Here is a 14,456-nt window from a genome sequence, read left to right as displayed (position 1 = left end):
AGTCCCAGATATATTTTCACTACTCTTCCCTTTATCAGCGTTTGACCTTCAAGTCTTTGTCAATTTCTTTTTGCTCGTTTGCTCTCACATTCCACCTTCTCCATTTTTTTTCTTTTTGTTAATCAACTGCCTAAAGTTCCTAAAACTTATAGTCCTCAATGCTACTTATGTTTTTTGGCAACTTTTCTTTTTGTCTAATTCTTTAAAACTTTTAACTAGTTTAGTTTTTACATTAATCAGCCACATATGATTTCACTGCTTTTATTCCTCAGTGAAATCTACTGCACAAAATTGTATGAAAGGTTGGCAGACCCAACAGTTTGCACTCCCACTGAATGAAGGTAGTTTGGCGAGACTTTGTTCAGTAACACATTCAATTGTAGATTATTTGTTCCTATTTTTATTTAGGAAAGTATTCGATATTTTTCTCCACAAAGCAAATGTAGAATTCTAGTCCTGTCCTGGGTATTGAAGGTAGTTTTACTCAGCCCTTGAAATTTAATTTCCTTACCCACCTTAAGCCAGTCTGCTCCTTATTCCTGAATAAATTTGCTTTACTTAAAACTGACAGTCTAGTTTCTAAGTGAAATCTGTACCACTCAAATTCTATCATACTGTGATCATGAGAGGATCCCTTGCTCTGAGATTACTAGTTAATCTTGTTTCAATATACAAAATAACATTGGAAATTGATTGTTCTAAGTATATTTCTTTGAAATTAGTGGTTATTCACAGTCTATGTGACATGACTTTGTCAGATAAGGTCTCTCTGCTGCGTGAGTTAAGGCTTAAAACAATCAATGAAGGGTCTTTGACCTCATGTGTCGCCACGCTTCCGGCACCAACATAGCATGCCCACAACTCCTAACCTGTGCATCTTTGGAATGTGGGAGGAAACCGGAGCACCCGGAGGAAACCCACACAGACATGGGGAGAACGTACAAACTCCTTATAGGCAGCAGCGGGAATTGAACGCAGGTCACTGGAGCTGTAATAGCATTACACTAACCGCTATGCCACCGTGCCGCCCCAGTGCTCAATTACAGCCTCAATGCTGGAGATGCTGGCCAGGGAGAGGACATTACTTCCAATGAACTTGGAGGATCTTGCAGAAACAGCATTGGTGGTATCTTTGCAGTGTTTTGAGAGGTAGTCTAGGTGTCAGGAGCATACAGGAGAGCAGGAAGCACTGCTACCTGGTAGACCAGGAGCTTTGGGTGAATTCTGAGGTCTTGATCCTCAAATATCCTTTTCCTCAATCAAATAAAGGCTGTGTCGGGTGAAACCCTGGAAAAAGTTGTCCGCTTCTCATTCAGGAGATCCAGCTCTCAGTGAAGGCAAAGGTCAATGACGAAATACAACACTGCCTTCAATGCATCAGCACAGATAGTATACTAAAGAGCTGCCAACAGCCTCATAGGTAGGAAGGCAGGAGAAATCAGTGTCTAGACGAGGAAGGAAAATCGATTCCGAAGCACAGATTTTAAAATTCTCGTCTCTCCTTAGCCTCACTCTTCCCTGGCCATTTACATGCAAGTTGCTGTTATAGAACATAGAAGAGTACACCATAGGAACAGGCCCTTCGGCCCACGATGTTTGTGCAAAGCATGATGCCAAGTTAAACTAATCCCTTCTGCCTGCACATGATCCATATCCCTCCATTTCCTGCATATTCAAATGCCTGTCTAAAAGCCTCTTGAACGCCACTATCGTATCTGCTCCCACTGTCATGTTCTAGGCACCCACCACCCTTCGTGTAAAAGACTTACCCTGCACATCCCCTTTGAACTTTCCCTCTCTCACCTTAAAGCTATGGCATTGTTGGGAAGTTTTAGGAATGCTGTTTTCAGTTGTTGCGTTGTCTGAATGGAACACAGTGAGCAGAAACACACGTTGTAGTTTTACATTCCCAAAGCATGTGTGGGAGCCACAGTGTAGTCCAGAACACCTTCAACTGGAAGAACATCTCCCACAACATTGAGAAATAAGCAGCATATTTCTATATATGTCATATTTCATTTAAATAGGTTTGATTCATACATCAAAGATAGATCTTGTGTCCTGGCAATAGTTATCCAGTTAACAGATTAAATAATGAGGCAAAGACCAGGATTTGTTCCAATTCTTTGGATGCAATATTGTAAGTTAGTACTGCTAACTAATTGCAATGATCCAGATTAATCTAATTGGGTAAGTGCAGACAGGAACAGCAAACACAGGGTAAACTTAAGTAATTCTAAGGACAGATACCACGGTATCTCTCTGTCTCCTCCTCGTCTGCTTAACAATATTTGCACAAACGTTGCTCACAGTGCCGCCCCAATTTTAACATCCGGATTTGATGATCTTAACACGAGGACTAATAGTCTGCAAATAAACTGTGTTTGCCAACTTTTTTCTATCATTCTTAATACTTGCGTTTGCCAGAGGGCTTAACATATGCATTTACTAAACTCCTGCTAAGCTTAATATCAACAGCCCTGAAGACAATGCCGTATAATCTCCACTACATTCCTGATTAACAGGATGGTATTCTCTGATTTTAGTTGGAATAAAGTGACTGATTTCAGCAAAATGTGTTCATTTAATTTGGGTAGGTTTACACAACACTGAAGCATCTAGGTCCAAAGGCTCAGCAGCAAACAATTCCCCATAACAGCTGAAATGTGCCAGAGACTGTAGTGAGTCTATAGAGCTTTAAATGTTTATAGATTGCAGGTCATGAGAGAACTGAGGGAGATCCAGAGGTTTAAGATTGCTGGAAAAAGCTGCTGGATGGAGAAACTGGAAAAGAGTAAAGAGACCCATGAGAGGAGAGGATGGGATGGGAACAGAGTTTGGTGTTTCTGAGGTTTGGATAGAACCGTCAGTTCAGAAATGTCTGCTCCATCAGTACAGGCCAATCCCAGGTCGCAAACACCCAATTTAGGACACCTGTACATACGAACAAGCTCCCATAATATATTCAAAAGTGTCTCTACTGTGCCTGCCACCTGAAGATGTGCCAGGATGTCCCAGATCCATGGTCAACTTTTCTTTGGGATTTTATCCATAGCTCTTAATGTTCTTCTTTTTCAGCTGTTTGTTCCCTCAGGATGTGAGATCCGGCCTCCAGAGTTGTCCCAGCTTCCCAAAGAAATGTACTTTCTGTGGGTGACCGATTGGTCAGACAGTGAAAGGAAAGTTCTGCTCAATGATTCAGACCATCAAGGAGACTTATAGCACAGAAGGCGGCAACTGGCCTATTGTGTCCATGGCTGCCAAAACAATGAATCCAATAGGGTCTCCCTGCATCCCAGCTCTCAGGTCATAGTCATAGAGTCATACAGCACGGAAACAGACCCTTTGGCCCAAACTGGTCCATGCTAACCAAGATTCCCATCTAAGCTAGTTCCATTTGCCTGCATTTGGCCCATATCCCTCTAAACCTTTCCTATCCATGTACCTGTCTGAGTACCTTTTAAATGTTGTTAATAGGTTACGTCTCTTCAAGGGCTCATCCAGGGACTTGTTTAGTGTGATGAGGATTTCTGTCTCTACTCTCTATCAGGCAGTGAACTCCTGACCCCACTGCCCCTCCTCCCCCCCCCAAAGTTTTTCTTCAATTCCCCTTTAATCTTACTGATATCAATGCCTCCCATTTATTAATTGCCCTGCTGGGGAAAGTAGGTCCTTTCTGTTCATCTTGTCTCTGTCTTCCATAATCTTATCCCTCCATTAAATCTCCTTCCAACCTCTTTCATCTCAAAGAACACACTGTCAGCTGACTCAGTATCTCCTTACAATCATAAATCTCCAGCTCTAATATCCTTGTGAATCCCCTCCGCACCCTCTCTAGTGCTATCTGTACACAATTTTGCTGAGTACCTCCTCCCAGGGATGTACTGCAAGGTCCCTCTGTCCCGCTACACTCTTTAGTATCCTATCATTATTGTGCATTCCCTTGCCTTGTTTCCTTCCCCAGTGTGTTGCTTCACACTTCTCTGGGCAGTGCCCTAGTCCCAACCATCTGCTTCATCAATGACCTTCCTTCCATCAGAAGATCAGAAGTGGGCCACATTCAGACATGGACTAATAAGTGGCAAGGAACAGTCACACCTCAGAAATCCCAGGCAGTAACCATCTCCAACAGAGAGAATCGAACCACCTACTCTTGACATTCAGTGACATTACCCTCACCATGTCCCCACTATCCATGTGCTGGGAGTCACCACTGACTGAACACTCATCTGGATCAGCCACATAAATGCCATGTGTCAAGAGCAAGTCAGAGGACAGGAATGTATCCTGTGGTGAGCGGCTCACCTCCTCACATCCCAAGACCTTTCCATTATGTGAGGCACAAGTCAGGAGTGTGATGAAATACCCTCCACTTACCTGGATGAATGCAATATCAACAACTCTCACCTAGCTCGACACCTTTAGAACTTTATTTATACAGCACGGTAACAGGCCCTTCCGGCCCAACGAGCCCACGCCGCCCAACTACACCCATGTTAACCTACTAACCCATATGCCTTTGGAATGTGGGAGGAAACCGGAGCACCCGAAGGAAACCCACGCAGTCACGGGGAGAATGTACAAACTCTTTACAGACAGCGGCGGGAATTGTACCCCAATCGCTGGAGTTGTAATAGTGTTATGCTAACCGCTACACAACCATGCCGCCCCATACAGGACAAAACTACCCACTTGATTGGTACACTATCCCCTGCCCTGAACATTCATTTCCTCTGTCTTCAGGGGCTGCAGTGCACCGTCTACAAGACCCACCAGTTACTCGCCCTGGTTAATCTGACAGCACCTCCCAAACCCACGACTACTACCAATAAAAAAGACCAAGGCAGCAGGTGATTGGAAACACCACCACCTGAGGTTCCCCTCAAAGTTGCACTGCTTCCTGACTTGAAGGTATATCGCCATCCCTCCACCATCGTTGGATCTAAATCATGGAACTTACTTTCCTAGAACACCGTGGGAACATCTCACCAGAAGGTCAGCGGCAGTTCAAAGAAAGTGGTTCATTGTTACCTTCTCAGCAACAGTTAGGGGTGGGCAATAAATGTCGGGTTGAGTCAAGTCGAGTTTCTTGTCATATGCACAAGGACGGTCAGGTACAGGTACAATGCCAACCTTTCAGCAATCTGTAGGTCCCAGAAAATCAATATTTAAAAAAAAATTCCATTTGCCAATTCTTTACCTACCTGACCAAACTATTGGTATCTTTCTGCAGCCTAGAACTTCCTTCCTCACTTCTAACCAAACTGTGATTGTTGGTATTGTCTGCAAACTACTTAGCCATGGCTTGACACTTAAACTCAAATCATTTATATAAACTGCAAGAAGCAAAGGACCCAGCAGTGAACCTGTACAGAGTTTCCAGTCACTAAAGCTGCTGCTAACAATTCCCCTCAGATTTCCCCCACTGAGCTGCTTATGGATCCACTTCCCCTTATACCATCTGAACTTCTAGTTTGCATGGTGTCAAAGAGAGATACGGCACAGAACCAGGCCCTTCAGCCCATCGAGTCTGTGCCAACCATTTGCACGAATCTAATTTTATTTTTCCCACATTCCCATCCTCCCCTATTCCCCGCTCCTTCAGATTATTCCACCAATCTATCTCCACATTAGTGGCAATTTACAGTGCCAACTAACTTAACAAGCCACAAATATTTGGGATGTGCGAGGAAACTGGAGTGCCCAGAGGGCATGCTGACACCCACTGGAACTCTCTACCATTATTAGGTCCTGAATCTCCAGCTGGAATTTAAATTGTTGAAATAAATTGTCTGAATGGGGGAGGCAGAGGCCTCATCAGGTTTAAAAAGTGCCCGGATAAACGGTTGAGGCAAACTGCAGGGCCATAATGTGAAATTAACCGGAAGTCCATTCCTTTCCCTTGCTCCACCTATCCCATCTGCCAATCACCCACACACTCAACCCATTCGGTCCCTCATCACCTTCCCTCCTTATCAGATTCCATCGTCCACAGCCTTTTGTTGTCTTCACCAATCACCTCCCAGCCTCTGTCACTATCTCCACCCCTCCCTCCCCCACCGGACTCCCATCTGTCCGTCAACCTCTCCTCACCTGGATCCACCTATCGCTTGACAGCTCCTGCCTCACCCCTCCTCTTACCTCTTTATACCGGCTATCCCCCCTCTACACTATCAGTCCTGATGCAGGGACTTGGCCCGAAATGTCAACTATCCCTTTGCCTCCACAGATGCTGCCTGACCCGCTGAGTTCCTCCAGCAGCTTGTCTTCTGCTCAGATCCCAGCATCTGCGGTCTCTGGCGTCTCCAAAGTCCATTTTACACCAGTATGAACACAATGGGCTGTGAAGCCTCCTTCTCTGCAATATACTTTCATAGTACGATGAGTATATCTTCACTGAGTGGAAATATTTACAATAAATCCTTCAGTCAGTTTGACTCATTAGATTACAATTTACAATGCAAACATCTAGTAAAGATATAGTTCAGTGGTAGAGCATTTGACTACAGAGTAAGAAATCATAGGTTCAAACCTAGAGGTTTCCTTTATTCCCCAATTCAAGTTCACCTGTTTTATAAAATGTCTTCTAATCATTAGCCTGGAAGTATTCACTCTGCTTCTTTCTCCACTGCCTGACCCGAGTATTTTTCAATGTTTTCAATTCTTATTTTGAGACTTCTGTCAGCTCATCACAAATGCCAAAGAGCAGCTGCATTGTGGAACAGTAATGTACAAACCTGCCCTCTGGGATCATGCGGGTTGTGATCAGGGAAAGAGAAGAAGAACGAGGAGATGGTAAAGAAGGTGAGCGGCACGCTTGCCTTTATTAGTTGAGGCACTGGTTCGAGAGTCGGGAAGTTATGTTGCAGCTTTATAAAACTCTAGTTAGGCTGCATCTGGAGGATTGTGTTCAATTCTGGTCACCCCATTATTGAGAGGATGTGGAGGCTTTGGAGAGGGTGCAGAAGAGGTTCACCAGGATGCTGCCTGGATTTGAGGGCATGTGCTATAAGGAGAGGTTGGACAAACTGGAGTTGTTGTCCCTGGAATGGCAGAGGCTGAGGGGAGACCTGATAACAGTTTATAAGATTTTGAGAGGCACAGGTAGAATAGACAGCCAGTATCTTTTTCCCAGGGTTGTAATGACTAATGCTAGAGGGCATGTATTTAAGATGAGAGGAGGTAAGTTCAAAGGAGATGTGCGGGGCAAGTTTTATTTTTACAGAGGGTGGTGGGTGCCTGGAATGTGCTGCCAGGGGTGGTGGTGGAGGCAGATATGGTAGAAGGGCTCAAGAGGCTCTTGGACAGGCACTTGAATGTGCAGAGAATGGAGGGATATGGACATTGTGTAGGCAGAAGGGATTAGTTTAGTTAAGCACTTAATTACTAGTTTAATTAGTTCGGCACAACATTGTGGGCCAAAGGCCTGTTCCTGTGCCTACTGTTCTATGTATTGAACCATTAAGTGGAGATATATTTCTCCGGCACAGTAGCGTAGCGGTTAGCGCGACGCTATTACAGCACCAGCGATCGGGGTTCGATTCCCGTCGCTGTCTGTAAGGAGTTTGTACGTTCTCCCGTGTCTGCGTGGGTTTCCTCCGGGTCCTCCGGTTTCCCTCCCACTTTCTAAAAAGACATACAGGTAGGTAAATTTGGGTTAAAATGGGCAGCGCGGACTCGTTGGGCCAGAAGGGCCTGTTACCACGCTGTAAATAAAAATTTAAAAAATTTTTTAAAATTTAATTTAAAAGTGCCATGACAGAATTCATGAATGGAGAAAATGCATGGCTGATCAGCATAACATGGATAAATATGAGGTTATCCACTTTGGTTCTGAAAACAAAGACAGATTATCTGAATGCTGTTTGGGAAAGAGCGAGATCCCACAAGACCTGGACAGCCTTGCAAATGTTTAAATGCAGCAGGTTATTAGGACACAAATTGTTCATTGGCCTTTGTTGTGATACTGAGTACAAGAACAAGGATGTCTTGCTGCATCTATACAGGGTCTTGATGAGACCCCACCTGGAGTTCTGTTCCAGTTTTGGTCTCCTTATCTGAGGAAGGATGATTTGCTATCGAGGGAATACACGATGGGTTAGTAGACTGATTCCTAGGATGGCAGGACTGACATACAAGGAGAGATTAGTCTCCTAAGGAGGAAGGGTCAGTTAGGGCTATATTCACTGGAGTTTAGAAGACTGAGAGGGGAACTCATAGGAACCTATACAATTCTAAAAGCAAAAGAAGGATTAGATGTAAGGTAGGTGGTACCTGAAGGATCTGGAAATGGGTTGTCACAGATGCAGGATTTGGAGTATGCCATTTGGAACCAAGAACAGGTGAAATTTCTTCAGGTGACGAACCTGTGGAATTTTCTACCACTAAAAGCAGTGGAGATCATACCATTAGATGTTTTTAAGGAGGAGGTAGATATATTTGTTGATGCTAAAAGAATCAATGGTTATAGGAAGAAAGGAGGAATGGGGCACTGAAGTGGATGGTGGAATAGGTCTGAAGGGTCAAATAGCCTTCTCCAGTTTCCATTTAATTGATAAAATATGTGGGAAATGAGGGGGCACCTGGATTTGAACCAGAGACCTCTTGATCTGCAGTCAAATGCTCTACCACTGAGCTATACCCCCATTGCTGTTTATATAAACAGTAGGTACAATTACAATCTCATTGCCAAAGTTCAAAGCACCAACTGAGTTGCTGTGTGCCAGGCTGTTGTGATTAGATCCCTGGTGAATGGAGTACACAGTATTACAGCACTGTTTGCGGAGATGTAACCCCTAATGGTTCTCTGCAACAAGAGGAGATTATCAGGCAGAGCCAGGAAAAGATGAATTGGTATTCTCAAAGCCTCCTTGAAAAAGTGCAATGACTTCCAATTGACTCCCTGGCCCAGAGTTGTTCAAAATGGGGAAGGAGTATTCAGGATAGTGTTTAGAACTTTGAGTCCATGCATTGGGAGCACACAGAAGCCCAGCATGAAGAACAGAAGGATACTACTTACAAACTACTCACCCATCCCTCCCCACCCCAATCAGGGACCTCCTAACCCATCTGTGGAAGAATCCATCGTTCCCACATTGATCTCATCAGCCATCTATGATGCCACAGAAAGTAAGTCATCCTCAGTCCAAAGAAAGAAGAAATAAGAGATTATTGGGTGGCAGAGTGGTGCGACTAACAGCACTGCTGCCTCACTGCGCCAGCGTCCCAGGTTCAACCTGACCTCGGGTGCTGTCTGTGTAGAATTTTTATGTTCTCCCTGTGACCGTGTGGGTTTCTGACAGTTTCCTCCCACACCCCAAAGACGTGTGGGTCAGTAGGTTAATTGGCCGCTGTCAATCGCACCTGCTGTGTAGGTGAGTGGAAGAATGTTTTGTGGAGTCAATGGGAATGTGGGGAGAATAAAATGGCATTAATGTAGGATTGGTGTGAATGGGTGATTGATGGTCAACACAGACTTAGTGAGCCAAAGGACATGTTTATGACTGCTGTATGATTCTCAGACTTTGTAAGTGCACAAGCTAATCTGGGTCATCGAGAAGCCCAGCAGAAATAGCAGAAGGAGCACACCACCTCACTTGTGCTGTTAGAATTTTATAGGTTCCTTTGCATTCTCCTCTCAGTCTTCTAATCTCCAGTGAATATAGACCTAACCAGCCCAATCTCTCCTTGTATGTCAGTCCTGCCATCTGAGGAATCAGTATACTTGCCCGTTTTCTAATCCAGACAACAGCATTCTTGGGGACTGGTTGTGGTTCATGGAGCTTAATGTTGATCTTGGTCACTGTGCACCCATCCATAATGAGAACCAGGCCTCGATCTTGCTGCACGATTGCAGACCAGGGTATCTCAGGGACCCCAGTGGTCTGGTTAGCTTCACAGAGACCTTGGAAATGATCAAGAATAGCCTATTGGTGTCATGGCAGGTTGAAACTAGGTCATAGAACAATAGGATGTATAACATGTGCTTAGACTGTATAAGACTCAAGTCAGGCCACAGGCAGAGCACTGTGTACAGCTCTGGTCAGCTCACACTACAGCAGAGGAGATTTATGAAGATGTAGCCACAGCTGGAGAATTCTAACTCTGCGGAGAGGCTGTCCAGGGGTTGTTTTCTTTGGAGCAGTGTAGAATGAAATTTGATTGAGGTGTATTTAATTATGAGGGTGAATAGAAGGGCTTTGCTTCCCTTTGCAGAGACAATAAAAATAAAACAGCAGAGTTTCAAGTTAATCAGTGGGATGGGAGGGAAGTTACAGCACAAGATCTGGCCCTTCATCCCATGGTGTCTGTGTCGACCATGATGCCAATCTAACTAATCCCATCTGCCTGCCCATTGACTCCACAAGGATTCTACCAGTCACCTACAGTGGTAGAATCTATATCTCTCCATTCCCTGCCTGTTCATGTGCCTGTCCAATCCCTCTTAAACCTTGCTATCATATCTGTTTCCACCACTTCCCCTGGCAGTGTGGTCCAGGCACCTACCACTCTCTGTGTAAAAAAGCATGGTAGTGTAGCGGTTAGCGTAACACTATTACAGCGCCAGCAACCCGGGCTCATTCCGGTTGCTGTCTGTAAGAAGTTTGTATGTTCTCCCCGTGTCTGCGTGGGTTTCCTCCAGGTGCTCTGGTTTCCTCTCACATTCCAAAGACATACGGGTTAGGAAGTTGTGGGCATGCTATGTTGGCGCTGGAAGCGTGGCGACACTTGTGGGCTGCCCCCAGAACACTCTACGCAAAAGGTGCATTTCATTGTGTGTTTTGATGTACATATGACTAATAAAATATCTTATTTTAAGTTGCCTTTTTTAAACAGCCCCTCTCACCTTAAAGCTATGCCCTCTAGTATCTGATGTTTCTACCCTGGGAAAAAGACTCTATGTTATCTATGCCTCTAATAATAGTATATACTTCTATCAGGTCATTCCTCAGCCTCCAATGCTCCAAAGAAAAGAATTGAAGTTTGTTGTGAATTCCTACAGCCCTATATGATTCTATGAGAAGGACTCTCTAATCCAGGCAACATCCTGGTGAACCTCTCCTGCACCTTCTCCAAAGCCTCCACATCCTTCCTGTAGTGTGGTGACCCGAACTGCACACAGTACTCCAAATGTGGCCCGACCAAAGTTTTATACTTCCTTACTTGTTGATGACAAACGTTTTTACTCAAGAGTAAGCAAAATTCAATAAAGCTGCAGATGCTGGAAATCTAAAATGAAAACAGAAAATGCTGAAAACACAGGTGACAGATGCGGCCTAACCCTTTGTCTTTATTTACTCAAAGAGTTGTGGGCTCTGGAACTCAGTGCCTGAGAGGGTAGTGGAGGCAGAGACTGTCCTTACATTTATATTTACAATTGGCAGAGTGGTGCCTCACAGCTCCAGACACATGGGTTCATTCCTGACCTCAGGTGCTGCCTGTGTGGAGTTTGCACGTTCTTCCCCGTGATCGTGTGGGCTTCCCCTGGATGCTCTGGTTTCCTCCCACATCCCAAAGATTTGCGGGTTGGTTGGTTAACTGGCCACTGTAAATTGCCCCTAGTGTGCAGCTGAGTGGTAGAATCTGCGGGGTAGTTCTTGGGATTGTGGTCAGGCATGGTAGTGTGAAGGCAGGCACAGTAGTTTAGCGGTTAGCGTAACGCTATTAGAGCACCAGCAACCCAGGCTCAATTCCGGCTGCTCTCTGTAAGGAGTTTGTACGTTCTTCCTGTGACTGGGTGGGTTTCCTCCGGGTGCTCCGGTTTCCTCCCACATTCCAAAGACGTACGGGTTAGGAAGTTGTGGGCATGCTACGTTGGCGCTGGAAGCGTGGCGACACTTGCGACACTGGGGCTGCCCCCCAGAACATTCCATGTAAAGATGCATTTCACTGCGTGGTTCGATGTGACTAATAAAGATAGCTTATCTTACCTTATGAGTTAGGGGAGAATGGGACAATGGTCAGAGTAGACACTTTGGGCCGAAGGGCCTGTTTCCATGCTGTATCTCTCTACGAGTCTATGACTAAGGACCTGGATGAACACTTGAGCTGTGTCCTGCAGGACTTCAAAGAGCGGCGACACTTGCAGGCTGCCCCCAGCACGTTCTCAGTAACGCAAAAAAGACGCATTTCACTGTGTGTTTCTATGTACATGTGACTAATAAATAAATATCTTATCCCAACTTTTGTCTGGGAGCTCCAATTTCCTCTGACACCCTAAAGATCTGCACGTTGATCGGTTAATTGGCCACTAATTTCCCTCTAGTGGGTAAGTGAGTGGTAAAATTTGGGGGAAGTTGCCGAGAATATGGGGAGAATAAAATTAGATTGTTGTAGGGTTAGTGTAAATGGGTGCTTGATGGTCAGCATAGACTAGATGGGCCAAAGGTCCTGTTTCTGTGCTGTATGACTCTCAGATTAGTTTTTGTGCTGAAGAATTGGCAAGTGGTGCTCCTTCTGATTCTTAAGACACATGTGCCGCTAAGGCTGTTTCCTGCTGTAAGGTAATTGATTTCAGGAAGTGAAACGTCATCACACTGTGATGATTAGAGGTTTTTTAGGTTGTAAAGCATAGTGGAGGTGGCATTGTCATTTGCTGTACCTGATGCTGTTCAGAGATATGCAAGCTCCATTGTAGTTATTCTTAACGTTGTTGTCGTGAAAATATCGATCAAAATATGTATGTATTTTTAAGGAAGCATTTAAGTCTGCAATAACAACTTTTAAAAGAGTTGGACAAGTACATGGATAGGAAAGCTTTAGAAGGTTATGGGTCAAATACTGGCAAATGGGACTAGCTAGGATGGGCATCTTGGTCGGCATGGATCAATTGGGCTGAAGGGCCTGTTTCCGTGCTGTATGACTCTATGACTCTATAGAGTTGGGAGGTGGGTCTAACCTAAAGTCAGCAAGGGCAGGATGGGCTGAATGGTCTAGTCCTGTTCTGTGAATTTCTACGGCACTATATGTTTCTACGAAAAGGACCTGGTTGGAGGCTCATCCCAGATACCAGTCTTTCTGCCTCAGGAGCTTTCCTATGCTGTCCTGGTCTGCCGGCCGGAGACACCGAGGTGTTGTAATGTAATGCAAGACACACAGCTGGAGGGCTGTAAAGTTTTGTTGAAAAGTCTACAGATCTCAATCAGCAATTGTGGTTTACATGCTTCATTAGCCTCTGACGTCTTAGGTTGGAGAGAGTTAAAGTTAGCCAGGGGTCTCGTTCCTGATTGTTATCTCAGTGACCTTCCAACCCCTGTACACTGAGTGAGCAATGCACACCATTAAACTACTTCAGACATTGGTTGTGAAGCAAATTATGTTCCTTTGACACAACAGGACGAAAACTTCCCTCTCAGCAGAAGTCTGTTATTTTGTTCAATGTGCCACTATATTGAATTCCTAGTTTTCTTCCATCTGTCCCTGTTCCCTGAATTGAGTATCGGTCTTGTGCAATCAAGCAGATGTTCCAGCTCCCTAATTCTTGGTCATGCAATGTTCAGTGATTGGTCGGACACTACAAACGTCACGTTACAAGTCTATGGAATTTCGAGAAAAGGACTTACATTTATGTAGCACCTTCCGCACATTCCTGAAACATCTTGCAGCCAATGAAATTATTCTGAATTGAAGACACTGTCGCAAAAACAATAGGCAATTCAGACATAGCAAGATCCCACAAAGAGTAATGAGGGATGATCAGTTAATCTGATGTTTCAGTAATGAACACTTGCTAGGACTTCGGGGTTATCTACCCTGCTGGTTCTTTGGCACCTTTTTTATCTAGCTGAAAGACAAAGCAATGTACTCATCTGAAGGACAGCACCTTCAACACCGCAGAGTTTCCCTCAGTGCCACACTGGATTGTCAGCCAAGATTTTTCTGCCCAAGTCTCTTGAGGGAAACTTAAACCCCTCACCTTAATGATACAGCATTAGCCACATAGCCACTCCAGTCCACAGTGCTCAGACCACACCAAGCCCCTCACTAGAAATCTTTGTTTCTTTTCCAAAAGCCATTAAGAATCACGAGAGAGGAAATTAGCTGTAGCTGCAAATATTTAGCAAAGGAAACAGCTGCTCAAACACTTCAATCTCTGGCTGTTTGTTTTAAGAGGCAAAAGCTTGTAGGAATAATTAGGCAGCGATCCCAGCATCAAGGGGGATATCACTGTACCACCTTGAAGATGTGTGCTTGACTACAACAGAAGAGGGGGAAGGTGGAAAATAAAGTTAACAGACTGAAGGGAAATTAAGATTTAAAAGAGGACAGAAGGAAGACTGGAGGCACCACGCAGTTATTTACTGCTTTCAATTATTATAAATAGCACAACATGTTTTACAAAATCAGGCACTTCTGTAAGTGCCTTTCCCAACTCCATGATGCTCCAAAGTACTCAGAGTAAAGTACAGTTCTTTGGAAGTGATAAGGAAAAAGTAGATGCCAAGTAAAAGAAAGAA

The 14,456-nt window shown here is 44.5% G+C and overlaps 2 protein-coding genes and 1 non-coding gene across 3 annotated transcripts in view; 1 reads left to right on the top strand and 2 right to left on the bottom strand.

Moving 5' to 3' along the window:
- LOC127582894 (ADP-ribosylation factor-like protein 5B) overlaps positions 1-14,456 on the top strand; it is a 211,450-nt gene that overhangs the window by 42,491 nt on the left and 154,503 nt on the right. The window lies entirely within an intron of this gene.
- The window catches only part of LOC127582806 (dickkopf-related protein 3-like), a 74,966-nt gene that overhangs the window by 10,665 nt on the left and 49,845 nt on the right, over positions 1-14,456 (bottom strand). The gene's annotated exons all lie outside the window — the stretch shown is intronic.
- Positions 8,574-8,645, bottom strand: trnac-gca (transfer RNA cysteine (anticodon GCA)). Its single transcript has one exon. It is a non-coding gene; the product is annotated as a tRNA-Cys (tRNA).

This window comes from Pristis pectinata, chromosome 25 (assembly GCF_009764475.1).
Source record: "Pristis pectinata isolate sPriPec2 chromosome 25, sPriPec2.1.pri, whole genome shotgun sequence".
NCBI classification, from domain to species: Eukaryota; Metazoa; Chordata; class Chondrichthyes; order Rhinopristiformes; family Pristidae; genus Pristis; species Pristis pectinata.
The sequence above is the reverse complement of the archived record's forward strand: the minus strand, read 5'-3'. Positions and strand labels throughout refer to the sequence as shown.